Below are 15,245 nucleotides of genomic sequence, written 5' to 3'. Positions count from 1 at the left end.
TACAGAGGGGCAAAAACGTTCCAGACTGAGAAAGCCATGGTGGCTGAGGGAATTTTCCAGTGTGAGAAGGCAGCAGAGACATGATGGCAGAGCACGATAATACTAGAATTTAGACCCCTCAGGGGAGTCAACCACCCTTAGAGGGCCCAACCTGTTGGTCCAATGGGAGTTGAGAAAAGCCTAGAGAGAGTGCTGCAGGTCCTCATGCAGGGACTGGTGGACTATTTGTCAGGAATGAGGGAGAAAGGATTCTTGTTCATGTGCAGATTGAATTAGAAGGCTTCAAGGTCCCTTACAATTCCAACATCCTTCTACTCTGTGATTCTGGGGTAGGGGAGGGGGAGGTAATCTGGGCATTTATCCAATCCTTCAAGTACCTGAGATCTCATCAGTGTGGATGTACAACCTCCCCACCAATTATCTTTGTGATTAGTTATTGCTGAAAAAATCTGGCCCTTGGCCATGCTTCTGGTGAAGAGACTCCAACCTTCATTGGCTGGTCCCCAGACTGCAGGCTCATCGGCTATAGTTAGGCCCACATGGGAGCATTTCCAGTTCTGCAGGACCTGCTATGGCTTGTGAGTCACTGGCAGAGCCTCTGAGAGCTCCAGGCCATTTCTGGACCATGACAACACATCGGGAGAATACTGAAGTAGAGAAATTATGAGTGGTCTTTTAAAAAATAAAAATAGCTCCCTGTGTGAATGGCCCTTCATCTTGCTGGCTGTTTCTTCAGGGGAGTTACTTGACTTCTGAGGGCAAAGGAATCTCATAGATAATCCCCCAGTTTCCTTTGACATTACCACCAAAAGGGCAGATGACCATCTATGCAGCAGTATTTCCCCACCATTGGTTGGCTGCAAGTTTTCACCCATGCTCGAGCCATTTCCTATCAGAGTGCTTTACTTTTAAAGCCTGTACGTCTGAGAAGTTGACTCCTCTTTTTTCCTGAGATCTGAGATCCTCTAGATGTCTGATCCTTTCCTCTTTCTTGCCCCTGGTCCCAAGCCCTTAGCAGCTAAGAGCTCCACAGGGGGACGTGCAGACATTTGACCATCTTCCATGTAGGACCACAGGATTTCATAGAATCCCCAAATCTCTGACTTGGAAGAGACCTCAGCAGTCACCTGGTCTGAGCCAGCATCCTCTCTGCACCATCCCCCACAAGTGGACATCCCTCCTGGCCCATAAGTCTCCAATGCAATGGCTCACACTGACTAGCTCCCTAGCTCACTCACCTTTGAAGCAGCCTTTGCCCCTTTGGGACAGCTCTGATTGTCATGAACTCTTTGACATGGCATCTATATCAGCCTCTCCACAGCTCTCCTCTCTCCCCCAACCCCATTGCTCCTGGTCTTGACTTTGTGGGGAGAGTGGAGCAAGGACATTCCATCCCTGAAGCTCATCACCTCAATGGGCTGATGCCAGACATCACAGGGTGCTCACCTCTTCCCTCTTCCATGACTTCTGGATCCCAGAGCTATCTACTCATCCATCAGGATGAAGGTGCCCCCAATTCTTGTTTGTTTATCATGCAGTTGCCATCCTACCTCCCTAAGCAGGGAATCCAGGTAGTAAAATCAATGAACTCCCTCTTTTTTCCATTCCTCCCATATAAATCACTTATCACACCAACTGAGGGGCCAGCTGGTGATTAGGGAAGCCAAGAGGGGTAGCCACTGAGCTGCATTTCTAGGTGATGTGTGGTCTGGTAATCTTGGAGGAGTGGAGAAGGGGAGGGATGAGGAAAGCCCTGGGACTATGAATGGGGCCTTGGCTTCTAATCTGTGCTCTGCCACAAACCATCTGTAGGCAAGCCAATGAATCCCTCAGGACCTCAGTTTCCCCATGTGTAAGTGAGGATATGAATACAATCCCTGTCCTGCTCTCAGGGTGCTAGAGGTATCAATCCATTAACTGGCATCTAATAAGTGCCCAGGTATTGAGCCACCAGAGACCAAAATGAAAGAGGCTTTGCTCTAAAGGACCTTCCACTGGGAGGGTGGAATGGGACAGAGGTGCCCCAACCATGCAGATAAGGCGTGTGGAGGAGGAAACACTAACAATGGGAAGGATCAGAAAAAGATTCAGTAGGAGGTGGCAGCAGAGAGAGAGACACAGAGATGGAGGTAGAGACAGAGACAGACGGACAGAGACAAGTCAGAGAAAGATAGAGACAGAAAGAGAGACAGAGAGAGACACAAAGAGAGTGTGAGAGAGAGACAGACAGAGCCAAAGTCAGAGAGAGAAAGACAGAGACAGAAAGACACAGAGACAGAGAGAGACAGACACATAGGCAGACAGACAGACAGATAGACAGAGACTGACATACAGAGACACAGATAGAAATGGAGATAGGTAGACAGATAGATGATAATAAATCTATATAGGTAAATTATATACGTATGTGTATGTATATATATGAATGTAAACAGACAGACAAAGCAGACAAGTCCTTCCCGTGTGCCAGGATCTGAGCTGGGTCTTGAAGGAAGCTAAGGCTTTCTTCCTTTGAGGTGAAAGTGAGAAGAAAAGTTGTTCCAGGCATCAGGGGCTGCCTGTGCCTGTCTATTGTTGTTCATCCCTCAGTTTTTGAACAGGACTAATGATATAGCGGGGTGATGTCTTGACTCACGAGTGAATTGGATTGAAGTGAGGCAGAGCTGCACAAAGTCGCCAGCCTTACTCTCTCTTCCTGAGTCATTGAAGTCCAGTGGCAGGACAAAGGTCAGGCAGGACAACCAGGGATGCAGTAAAGTACCTTGGCATCTTCCATGTCTGACCAAGCTCTAAGCGCTCCACAGTGCCTGCTTTAGCTGCCTTCATGGACATTGGAACAAACTATTCTTCTATGCCATTCCACTTGGGGAAGTCTTCAAATGCTTGGGGTAGACATCCCCCTAACTCACTGACAGGTTTGAGGACCATCAGTTATACTGCCCAGATGGTTTACTAGGGTGTGGCTACTGCACATGCTACAGTTTCTTGGAGCCAAAAGTGAGAGTTGGGTGACAGGTGGACACCAAAGGCTTATGGGCAGCCCTCACTTGAGAGAGGCTCCTCCTCTTTGAACACCCCCTACTACATAGGTACACAGGTGTCGGTCAACTATCTAGCATATTAAAAGGATTGTATGGCAGAACAGCCATTTTAACACCATCCAAAAGATGAATGATTGGAAAAGGACGTGGGCCAGTAGTGGACAACGACCAGATAGCACAGGTGTGGCACTAGTGTCCACCATTTCACAGAAGGAAATCTAGCTAGAAGCCCCCAGTGCATGGGGTGGACTGTCTGAAGAAGACAGATGGGAAGGCATTGCCAGGGGCAGAAGGCAGGTTGTGACGTGCCCCAGGGAAGGGCGTACCCACGTTGCTAAGACCATAGATTAATCAAATTAATTAGGAAGCTGTGTCAAGGATGTAGTGAAGGGAGATGAGATAATACATGAATGTGAGGAGCACACCAAGGATCTGTGCCTTAGTCAGTCCCAATGCCACCTGTCTCTAGCTCCACAGATAAATCCAGGGAGTTGACTGAGGCACACCTAGGTCACATAACTAGTGGGTGTCAGAGATGGAATTTGAGCTCACGTCTTCCTGGATCCGAGCCCAGCACTTGGTTTGCTATACCACAGAATCTCTATGAAGTTATAACATTGTGGCTAATTTTACATCCCACCCTACTCAGATGAAGAAACTGAGGCCGAGAGGTCACATTTAGTCATTGTAGGGGGTGGGATTCAGCCCACACCTCTCCTGACATTGGAAGCCCAGAAGCTTGGCAGTAGATGGATTAACCTGTGCTCTACCCCCAGAAGGTTAAGGTTAAGAACTTAAAAGCATTAAGTGGCAGGCAGTCACTTGAGCCATGGCCTCATCAGTGAGACCCTCCCTCCATAAACCCACCTTTCAGGAGCTGATGATCCTCCAGAGAGCCTGCTACAAATAAGTCCCAGGGATGCCACCCTTCTGGTCAATGTCATTCCAAGCAGGATGCGTCCTTATCCTCATTCTCATGGGACTGAGGGCTGGAAGGGACCTCAAAGGTTACAGATAGGAAACAGGTATAACAAGAGGCAGAGGCAGAGGCAGATGGCAATACCATATCTAAACACCTTCCCATTTCACCCTTCCCCCTTTCCCAGGCAGAAGACCTGCGTTTGAATCCTGGCACTGCCACTGGGCCTTGATGTGAAGCTGGGCAGCACTGGACAGTGAAAAGAGCCTTCATTTCAAATCTTGCCTCTGACTCTTACTGGCTGTGTGACCTCAGGCAAGTCACAACCTCTCTGGGCCTCAGTTTCTCTCATCTGCAAAATGAGGGCTCAGATTAAATGACCTCTGAAACCCCTTTAAGCTTGAAGTCTATGGCCCTGTGAATGTCTCTGGATGTCTGTTTACTCATGTCACACTGAGGCATCTGGACTGGTAATTCCAAAGTCCTCTCCCAGGACCAAATGACCACGACTGATGAATGAAGAAGCTTAGAAGACAAAATCAGATACAGTCTCTCATCTCATGGGGCTTAGAGTATAATAGGGAAGAGAAGTCACGTACACCAAGAGCTGGCCTTCAGAGGTGACCCTGAGTGACCAAGGGAGGCCTGATCGTGAACTCCAGAGAGAAGCCCTTTCCATCTGGGGAGGCAGATGTGCCTGCAGGCAGCGCACCTTCTGAGAAGAATGGACACCCTGCAGAAAGAGATTTGCAATGCATTCACTTGCCGCAGATCACGGTGTCTGTTAGTGATATTGCAATGTTTTTTTCTCTGAATAGAGGCCGCTGGGTTGGAATGCAGGCTGTTTGCACTGGAGAACGCCCGCATTTCTCCTTTTTCGCCCACTGGAATGCCACTCTGAACACTTCAAACACTGACCACTTCATATCTGCCATCCACAGTGACCAGCACATGCTTCTGATGTGACTTTTCCCACGCCATGTGTTTATTCTGTGGACTGGAATAAAACCTCCTCTCTCTCTAATTAAGGGACCCAGGACCGTTTCTTTTAAAGAAATATGTTTCAGTTCATGCAATCACTTTTTCTTTTTAGGGAAAATGTTTGGGTCTGGCTGCAGGAAGAAAGCACAGTGGAATTCTAAGGGCAAAGACAAACACATCTGGATGTCAGCCGCAATGCTTGGGCCTGCTCCCCCCGTCGCAGCAGGAGTGTGGGTACGGACTAGGTGGGCCCAGGGAGAGCCAATCCAGCCCTGTCTCTGCCAGTCTGGCCCCCTCCTCCCTCAGAGCACACAAAACTTGGGCTCGGGCACATGCCGCAGTGCCAGGGGCCTTTGGGCAGCCGGGGCATCCTTGGCCTGAGGAAAAGGGCCTCCTCACACACCTTCATCTTCCTATTCCAAAGTGTCCTAGGAGTAAGTTGTCAATAGGTCCTGGCTCCCTGGGAGGACACAATCTCAGGCCTCCAAGAACAACTAGGAGGGGTTGACCTAGGGAGTGGCCCCATGGCATTGAAATGCCCTTCCTCGGCAGTGGAGAAATGCCCGAACTCAACACCCATTAATAAGAATATCAAGTCCAATGTTGTTGTCTGTCCTTCATTCTGGAAGAGGACCATGGCATCAGGAAGGTGATGCCCAGGTTTCTTATTCCCATCAATGACTTTACCCCAGTCCTGCCCTGCCTGCCTTGGGGCTGTGGCCTCCCCAGGAAAGGCCTCCTAGGATCTTGGGGTCTCTGCCTCCCCACCCAGGGTCTTATATCCCCACATCCCTCCCTATCCTCCCACTGAATTTGTCTGAAGAAGTTGATGTGAGAGCCCATATTTCTGTGGCTGGCTCCCAGCACCCTCCCTGGGAGGCATGTGTCTGTATGTCCTGGCTCTGTCCAGCCGACCTGGGCCCTCTTCTCCCTCTCTCCCCTGGTATTCTTATGTCTTCCATACTGCAGTAGGAGACTGAGGCCCATTCTGCTGGGTTTCTACAGGAGCAACTGAGAAATTCTGCCATTATTCACTGGAGACTGATTATGGCCCAAACCGCAAGCTGTGATTGCCCAGGACAGTGAAGCCTCAGCCCCCAGCACTGGGGGGAGGTTTTGAAGGGGGTTGTCCATACCTGAACAATCTGCTGTTGTGATGCCTCTTTCCTTTCCTTCTCAGGATCCCGGGCTGGATGGACACATCTCTTCATCCTGATGAACTTGATGGACGAGTAGTTTGGACTCGTGATTCTGGGAGTGTTGTCAAACTGGCCTGGGCACTCCGATGTGGGCTGCAGGTCTGGCTTCACAGGTCCATTCATCATGTCCTTCTAGGAAGATGGGACAAACCACACAAGAGACAGACAGATGGACAGACACACATGTACATGCATATCACACTCTGGACACAATCTCATAGCAATGATTCCTGGCCTTGACTTGCTACCGCTCCCCAGACATCTCTGGTCAGTTCTCCCCTCCCCCAGGTGGCACGGGCTTCTCTAGCTATTCTAAAGACAGAATCCATTTTAATTTACTGGGCCATGCAATGGCCGACATCAGTAGGTGCTCCCTAAATGCTTGTGATTGATTGACTAATGTATATAATTAGGTAGGTAGTAGAGGTCTTCCCTCCAGGAGTGCAGCTTGCCTCTCCATGCCTTAGTGCGGCCAAAATAACCCGTTCTTTGTGGTCAACCTGGTGAGAAGCTTTGCTGCAGACTTGGTCTGTTGTTTGGAGGGAGAGTAGAGAGAGTTGGCATGAAGGATGAATGTCCCAGTGGAAAGAGCCAGTCTGGCCCCTGACCATTCATGCCCATGTGACCTTGAGCCCACTTCACCTCTGGCCATCCCTTTCCTTAGGTAGATGGCCTCTGAGGTCTAGGGGGGCTAACTCTAGGTCTAGGGGGCTTTGACCCTGCCATTGGGGAGTGATCTTAAAAAGTGTGCTTCATCTGGCAGGTGTAGACAATCCATGTTGAGTCTCACTCCCACACCCTGAAGCTGTGGTTGGACGCTTGACTGTCCCTTTAACCACTGTTTGTGTGGTCCTGCAGTGTGCTGTCTGTGGAGACACCCAACAGAGTGACTTGAGGGGCACAGGCAATGCTGGTGTTCTCCAGCCACATGCAAAATGGGCACAGAATCTTGCAGGGTCACACTGAGGATATCCAGGACAGCTGTCATAGATTTTAGTGGCCAATGTCATCCTACCTTGCCCACCTAAAGAGAGCTGGGATTGACCACGGAAGCAGGAGGCACCATGACGTAAGGCTAGAGTGCTGGTCTTAAAGTCTGAGGACCTGAGTTTGGGTTGCATCCCATTTGTTTGTGAGCTAGGTGACCTTAGGTCAGTCATTGACTCACTTGGATGGATCCTCAGTTTCCTCTTCTGGAAAGGGAAAATGTTACCTTAAGCAGGGATATTGTCATGCTCAAATGAGATAATACATTCAAAGCAGTTGGAAAACCTTGAAGGTGCCATATAAAGGTCAGTTAGGTCTGTTTTAGAGAGCTTACTCAATAGCCCTGCGATTCCATGAGACCCAGACCAGCTCTCATCCTAAGGATCTTAGATTTAGACCCAAAAGAAGGAGCAGACAGGGTAATTTATTCCAGCTCCCTAGGGGCAGCTGGGTAGCTCAGTGGATAGAGTGTTGGGCCTGGAGCCAGGAAGACCTCAGTTCACATCCTGACTCAGACACCCTAGCTGTATGACCCTAAACAAGTCACTTAACTTCTGCCTCAGTTTCCTCAACTATAAAAGGAGGGTAATAGTAGCATTTATTTCCTAGGGTTGTAAGAATCAAATGAAGTAACATGTGTAAAGTGCTCAGCACATGCCTGGGACACAGTCAGCACTTAATAAATGCTGGCTTCCTCCTCCCTAATCTTACAGATCATAGTTGATTTACAACTAGAAGGAACCCTGGAAGCCATCTTCTACAAACCTCTCTTTTTACAGAGAGGGAAACTGAGACACAGAGGGGTGAAATCATTTGCCCAAGGTTATCTACCAGTAAGCCTCAGAAATGTTCTTTCCATTGGGACATTAATGCATTGTTGGTGGAGTTGTGAACTGATCCAACCACCCTGGAGAACACTTTGGAACTATGCCCAAAGGGCTACTAAACTGTGCATGCCCTTTGACCCAGCAATAGCACTTCTAGGGCTGTATCCCAAAGAGATCATATGAATGGGAAAAGGACCCACACATACAAAAATATCCATAGCAGCTCTTTCTGTGGTGGCCAAGAATTGGAAATTGAGAGGATGCCCATCAATTGGGGAATGGCTGAGCAAGTTGTGATATATGAATGTAATGGAATACTATTGTGCTGTGAGAAATGATGAGCAAGTAGATTTCAGAAAAACCTGGAAAGACTTGTATGGACTGATGCTGAATGAAGTGAGCAGAACCAGGAGAACATTGTACACAATAACAGCCACGTTATGTGATGACTAACTTTGATAGACTTATCTTTTCTTTACAAAGCAAGGATAGAAGATATTTCCAAAAGACTCATGATGGAAAATGCTCTCCACATCCAGAGAAAGAACTATGGAGTCTGAATGCAGATCGAAGCATATCATTTTTGTTTTTTTTTGGGGGGGGCTTGGTTTTTCTTTCTCATGGTTTTCCCCTTTTGTTCTGATTCTTCTTTCACAACATGAGTAATGTAGAAATATGTTTAATATGATTATACATGTATAGCCTATATCAAATTGCTTGCCATCTTGGGGAGGGGGGAGGGAAGGAAGAGAGGGAGAAAATTTGAAACTCAAAATCTTACAAAAATGAATGTTGAAAACTATCTTTACATATAATTGGGGAAAAATAAAATATTATTAAGTGCAAAACAAAAAAAAGAAAAAGAAAGAAAGAAGTAATCCTATGGAAGACCTAATCAAAACTTTTTGAGTATGGGTCAGTCAAGTGAAAGTGAGAGGTAACAGATGAAAAGCCCAAAAGCTGCAAAATAATTTTTAAAAAAGAAAAAAAAAATGTAATAAGATGCCCATTACATCAAATGGCTGATATATGGAAAGTCATGGGGAACAAGACCCACACCGATGACATATTGGATTCAGTAAAGTAGAACAGGTATCCTATTGTTTACAAATAACCATTCACACTGTCAATGAGTGACAACTATCGTTATTCTTATTTTAAAGGTGACCTCTCCAAAAATAATGACTTGCCCTGAACATTACTTACAAACTAGATAATGGTCATGAATCTAAAGAAAGCGTGAGCTCAGAAAAGAAAACAAACACCAAAATTAATTAATTAATTTTTAAAAATAGAAATGCTCTTTCGACAGCCCTGCACTTGATGGGAACAGCAGAGAATTATAGCCAGAGAATTACAGCATAGTTTTTGAGGGCTGGGTCCTCAGTTTCCCTCTCTATGAAAAAAGAGGGAGTTGTATCCTATGGGCCTTTCACCTCTGTGGGTGAACCTGTGATCCTCACATCTCCTAATGCCCCAAAGGGTCCGCCGGCCTGGCTTCACAAATGAATCTGTTCCATTGAGCACTTAGGAGCTCCCTGAGATGCAAACACGAACGTTGGAACCAGGACCTGCCCTTAGAGAGCTTACATTCTGCCGTGGAGTCGCAGCTGGGGTGCAATACGTTGCCGAAGGCCTGTCTACATCGTCATTCAAACAGACACACAAGAACCCGGAGGCCTCGCCTGAGATCGTCCCCTGAGCTAGCTTTGGAGGAAGCTTGGCAGTCCACGTGTGGGGAGAGCCTGCGCAGGTGCTTGGGGCAGGGGATGGCTGGGGTGGTCTTTAGGCCAGTTTTACGGGATCAGAGAGGGCAGGGAGGGAGTGATGAGGCAGACTAGGAAGGTGGGCAGGACCTAGATGGGGGGCGGGGTGGAGTTTAGAGGAGGATTTGGGATTTTAGCCTCGAGACAGCAGGGAGCCCTGGGAGGTTCTTGGAGCAGGGGAATGGCATGGCCAGAACTAGCAGCTCTGGGGAGGATGGCCGGGGGAGGAGAGCAGCCGGACGTCCCTGCTGTCAGAGGCGCGTTTTCAGCCTCTTCCCTGGGTCCCAGTGCCGGGGCGGGATGACGTGTGTGCGGGATGCTGATTGCACTCGGAGGCTTCTGGGGGACCTCCCTGCGCCAGCCGGCAGATTGAGCGTGGCGGCTTCCCAGGGCCTGCGCATTCAGCCCCCAGCCCGCCCCGGCCTCCCTCTCTCCTCCTCTCCCGGAGGCTCTCCTGCCTGCGCTGGCTCCCTTCAGAGGGGAGGCATCAAAGCGTCCCTCAGAGGCCATCCCGTCTCCAAAGACACTGACATTCGTCTTGTAAATTAATAAACAGGCCGGCCAGGCCGGCAGACTGCATGAAGCCCCCCCGGCCGGCTTTGTGCTGCCTCTGCTGACCTCGCTCTCCAGCGCTCGGCCCTCCTCCCGCCACAATGGCCCCAGAGCTTGGGTGGCACTCTGGGATCACACTTGAAAGGCCTTTGGCTGAGGCTGCCTTTTAAGAAGGGGGACAATTGGCAAGAGGCCTGTAGCTATTCAGGCAGAACAGACTGTGAAAATGCCCCAAGTCAGTTTCAGGGGTGGGCGCTGGCCAGAACAAGGAAGGCCGGAGCCCTGAATGATTGCTGCTAGGAGACCGAGGCCCAAGGCATCCCCCGAGAGCGGCCTCGGGTGCCGCCAGCAATAGGCTCACCCTGTCCCCCATTAGGGGCCGAAAATGAGGGAGGAATATGAGAAGGCCTGAGGAGAAGCAGGAGAGGGGGAGAATACCCACCCAGCCCTGAGCACATGCACTCACACACACACACACACACACACACACACACACACACGTGTGTGTACACACATGTTCATGGACACACAGACGTAATGGCCACATGCATACACATACACACATATAGACACTCATACACATAATACACACCATACAACACAGACACAATGCACGCACACATGCACATGATCACACACATACACACATACACACAACACGGGCACTATGTGCATACACATATGCAAAACACACATAGATACATAGATATACACACATATACTGTGATATATATATATATACATACACGCAATATCCAAACACACACACACATGTGCACACACATGAATGCATGCACAAACACGCAATGTAATGCATAAACAGTGCGATGAACACAATATGCACATACCTATAATGTGCCTGTGCTTGCATGCACACACACACACATACATGCACACACATACGCAGCCCAGGCTCAGCCCTGCCCCCAAGATGCTTGTCAGTCTTTCCCCTGCTCCCTCCCCTCCCAGTCCAGAGGCCCCAGGACACCTGGAGCCAGGCCTTCCTTCCCCTGCCATTTCCCTGCCAACTTTCGCCTAGCCCTGGGTAGGACATGGTGGCCGTTGTTCTCAAGCAATCCCAGAGGTTTGTGGCTCTGATGCTGAAATCAGGTTATCTTATTGTGGTGATCTTCAGGACTGGCATTGGTTTCCACACTTGGGTGGGGAGTGGGGATGGGGGCTAATCATCTTTGTGACGGAGGTTTGGGCAGCTCAGGCCGGGGTAGTGAGGTAGCCAAAGGGCTAGCCTGGGAACCAAGGGGTCCAGGCTCCAATCTTTGCTCTGTCCTTGACTGGCTTTGTGACCTTTGAAGGACAGCATGGGGCACTCAATTTGCAGTCAGAGAAACAGTGTTTGAATCCCAGCTCTTCCATCTACTGCTGCATGGCCTTGGGCCAGTCCCTCTGCCTCTCTGTGCCTCAGTTTCCCCATGTCTGAAATGAGAGGGCTGGGTAGGTGGCTTCCACGGTTCCAGCTCTAAAGCTGAGCCTCCCAAAGGCATATCACTTGTCAAAGTTTCCTCATCTGTAAAATGGTGACAATGACCCCCCTACCTCTCCTGCCCACCTCACAGGCTTGTTGTGAGGGTGGAGACTCAGAGGGGTCCAGAGAGACTGGGAGTCTAGAATTCTGAACCCAGTCATCCACTCCACCCCAGCGCCTCTGTCCTGGGAGGGAACACAGTAGCCAACCCCTTCATTTTATAGATCAAAAAATGGGACCCAAAGGGGAAAGGGACTTGGCCAGGTCACATAGAGGCAGTTAGTGGAGGAGCCAGGCTCAGCCCAGGCCATGCTCCCTCTCCTGCCGTCCACTGATTCCCCAAGAGAGGCCAGAGAGCTTTCCATTCCATTTTAAGAAATGTGCCTATTTCAAAACACAATTCACTTTGATTACACGACAGGAAGTATATAACTAGAAAGCATGAGAAATGGAAAATTCAAACCTTTCCTTGTGAAATTTAAAGTGACTTTATCTCCGAAGCCAAGGAATATGTGAACTGCTGCCAAGAAAATGGAAGATAAAACTCTCAGAAGAGTTGGGTGAGTTGGTACCTCAGGGCACATCGAAGTGAAGAACGTCATGGGGAGACAGCATTGGTCCACTAGCCCCCTCCTTCCGAGTCACGTTTCTTTATGCAGTCTTCCCGGAGTCCCAGGGGATTGAGGATGGAGTTTCATGGTTGTCACACCTCACCCAGCTTTCTTTCAAGGCTAATGATCCTTACCAGGAGTCAGCCACTCACCCATACACACCAGATCTATGGAAAGCTATGGAAAGCCCCCTTCTGGGGCTGGGAGTTAGGAGCGTGGCCCCTGCCCCTCCATTTCATCACAGCTGAGATGCAAGAACTTGAGGCAGTCAATGAACTTTTCGCTCTCTGGTCCAATGGAAATAAAACCCTGAGAGCTTAGATGCGTTGTCATGGAGGTATCAAACTACCGAAATGGAGACTAGACTGTGCCCCAGGGTTCAACAGCTTTGAACTTGCTTGGGAGACTTGTGGGAAGAAGAAGCAGAAGATCATTCATCTTGGACCATGCAGGAGGAAAAGCAGGTTAGGTGGTGCTTCCATTCTGGATACCTACTGCTCCCCTGAACTCTCCCTCCAGGACCGTGGTGGGCTGCTGCTCATGAAGGGGTCAGGATGGTGGGAACCATAGAGATGGCTGAGGGCTGAGTATCTGTGAGACAATGTATGCACCAATTCTAGACACCCTCTTGGCCCCGTCTCCACTCCAGTCAAAAAGCAGCCTTCATTAATAGCCCAAATCAACCCAGTCCTTTCTTTTCTCCAGATGATTGCCCGCCTGCAGCTGGCAGCAGGAACCACCAACTTCTTATCCAAAAGAACAGCTCCACTCTTCCCTGAATTCCCCATTACTCACCGTCCTTTCATTGCTGTCACTTTATTTCCCCAGATGAAATCAAAATTAACTGAATGCAAATCCTTGTTTGTATGCTAAATGTTAGTGTAGATAGGGATTTAGGAAGAGATTTTCATTCCTTTAGAACAGAGGTTCTTAACATGGGATTTGTGAAATCATATATTTATATCTATGTCTACGTCTATATTTATATCTGCATGTGTACCTAGATGTCCATATCTAGATGTAGATATAGACACAGACATAGACATAGACAGGCATAGGCATAGACATAAATATAGAAAGACATATCACTATTTCAATTTAATTAATTTCTTTGATAACCCTATAAATTTTATGTTATACATTTAATAGTTTACTCTGGAGAGGGGTCTGTGTGTTTCACCAGATAGCCAAAGGGGGCCATGACACAGACAAAGGGCAGAACCCTTGGGTTTAGAGAGAAAGGAGGTGGTATCCTTGCTTCCATGTAAGCTGAAACATTGGATGTCCCACAAGCAAGAGAGTCACACCAATACCCTACCCCTAGGTAAGCACACATTTTCTATCTATAAGAAAGCCTATAAGAAGAGAATTATAAATTATATACACCTAGTCCCAAAACAGATGAGACTTTGAGGCAAATGTGAACCTGGCAGAACCAGCTTCCCATCAAGTGCTCCTCCATTACACAGTGGAGCTGCTGTCCATCCACATTTCATCCAAGAGGAGTGGAAGGCAGAGATTCCATTACGTGTAGAGACTGGAACACGCCTGCTGTTCTGCCCCAACACACACACACATGCACACACATGCACACACACAAACACACACATGCACAATCTCATACAAGGAGAATAATCCCTGCCCACGTCACTTCCTAGGGAGTCTGTGAGGATTGGGTAGGATCATGGCCATACATTCAATCCATCCAATCTGATCCAATAAGTATGAATGTATTGGGCTCTATGTCCAGCACTGGGATTACAAAGGCAGAAACAACAGCCCACAACCACCACGTCCTCAAGGAGCTTCCATTCCATATCCACGAGAGTGCCTTTCAGCCATTCAGAAGTACATACATATTGTAATTGATGATGATGATGATGCCATTCTCTTCCAACATGCTCAATCGCCTTAATTTGGTGGACTCTAGAGGGGGGAGAGGAGGGGACCACAAATGAATATTGAAAGCTCTCTGTAACTTGGTAGAATACCTGCAAGAGCTGCTGGGGCTGACGTACTCGTGACACCATGGCCAAGCTGGGGATGCTCACGGAGCATCTCATCAGAGCTGTCCTCTGGTGCAGGGTAGAGTAGTCCTGGAACAACAAATATGCCGTCTGTTACTGAGCTTGTATGCCAGCCTGTTTGGGCTTTGTAGCCCCTGCCAGAGGCTGGACTTTACTTCCCAAAGTGGCCTTCAAACCCGGGGTCACCTCCAGGACACCCATGAAATCAACATTCACAGAGGTTTAATTTCCCCCATATGAGAAGCAGTTTCTAACATATTCCCTATATTTTACAAGGATAAAAACAAAAACGAGCAGAGCTCTCACTGTCATCTCCTATGTGGTTTTCCAAACAAGCTGACAGCAGTGAAGCCCAGGTGGTACCTGGTGCTGTCCCACCCATGATGCTTCCGAGGTTCCTGTTTCCCTTCAGGTTAAAACACAAGCATTTCTGTTTGGCTTTTAAATCCCTTCAAAAAATGGCTCCAAACTAATTTCCCCCCCCAAGATACTTAACTCATTACTTACCACTCATTTTCATTCTTTCTTTCTTTCCTTGAAATCACTCGGTAGACACATATTGACTCATCAGTTTTGCTTTGGCCCAGCAGAGTGTACATTCTTCGAGGGCAGAGACCATTTCATGTTCATCTTTGTAGCCCCAACCTAAGAGAATGTCTGACACATAGTAGGTGCTTCACGGAAGCTTGTTGGAGCAAATTGAATTGACTTCCCCTTCAATGATCCTGCCCATTGACAAAGAATAATTAAATTCCAATAATGCATTTTAGTCAGTCAGTAAACAAGCATTTATTAAGTGCCTACTGTGTACTGCGCACTATGATAGGTACTGAGGTTTCAAAGCAAGGCAAA

Source organism: Phascolarctos cinereus, unplaced genomic scaffold, assembly GCF_003287225.1.
Source record: "Phascolarctos cinereus isolate Bilbo 61053 unplaced genomic scaffold, phaCin_HiC Scaffold_9;HRSCAF=440, whole genome shotgun sequence".
Lineage (NCBI taxonomy): Eukaryota > Metazoa > Chordata > Mammalia > Diprotodontia > Phascolarctidae > Phascolarctos > Phascolarctos cinereus.
This window is presented reverse-complemented; position numbering follows the sequence as displayed.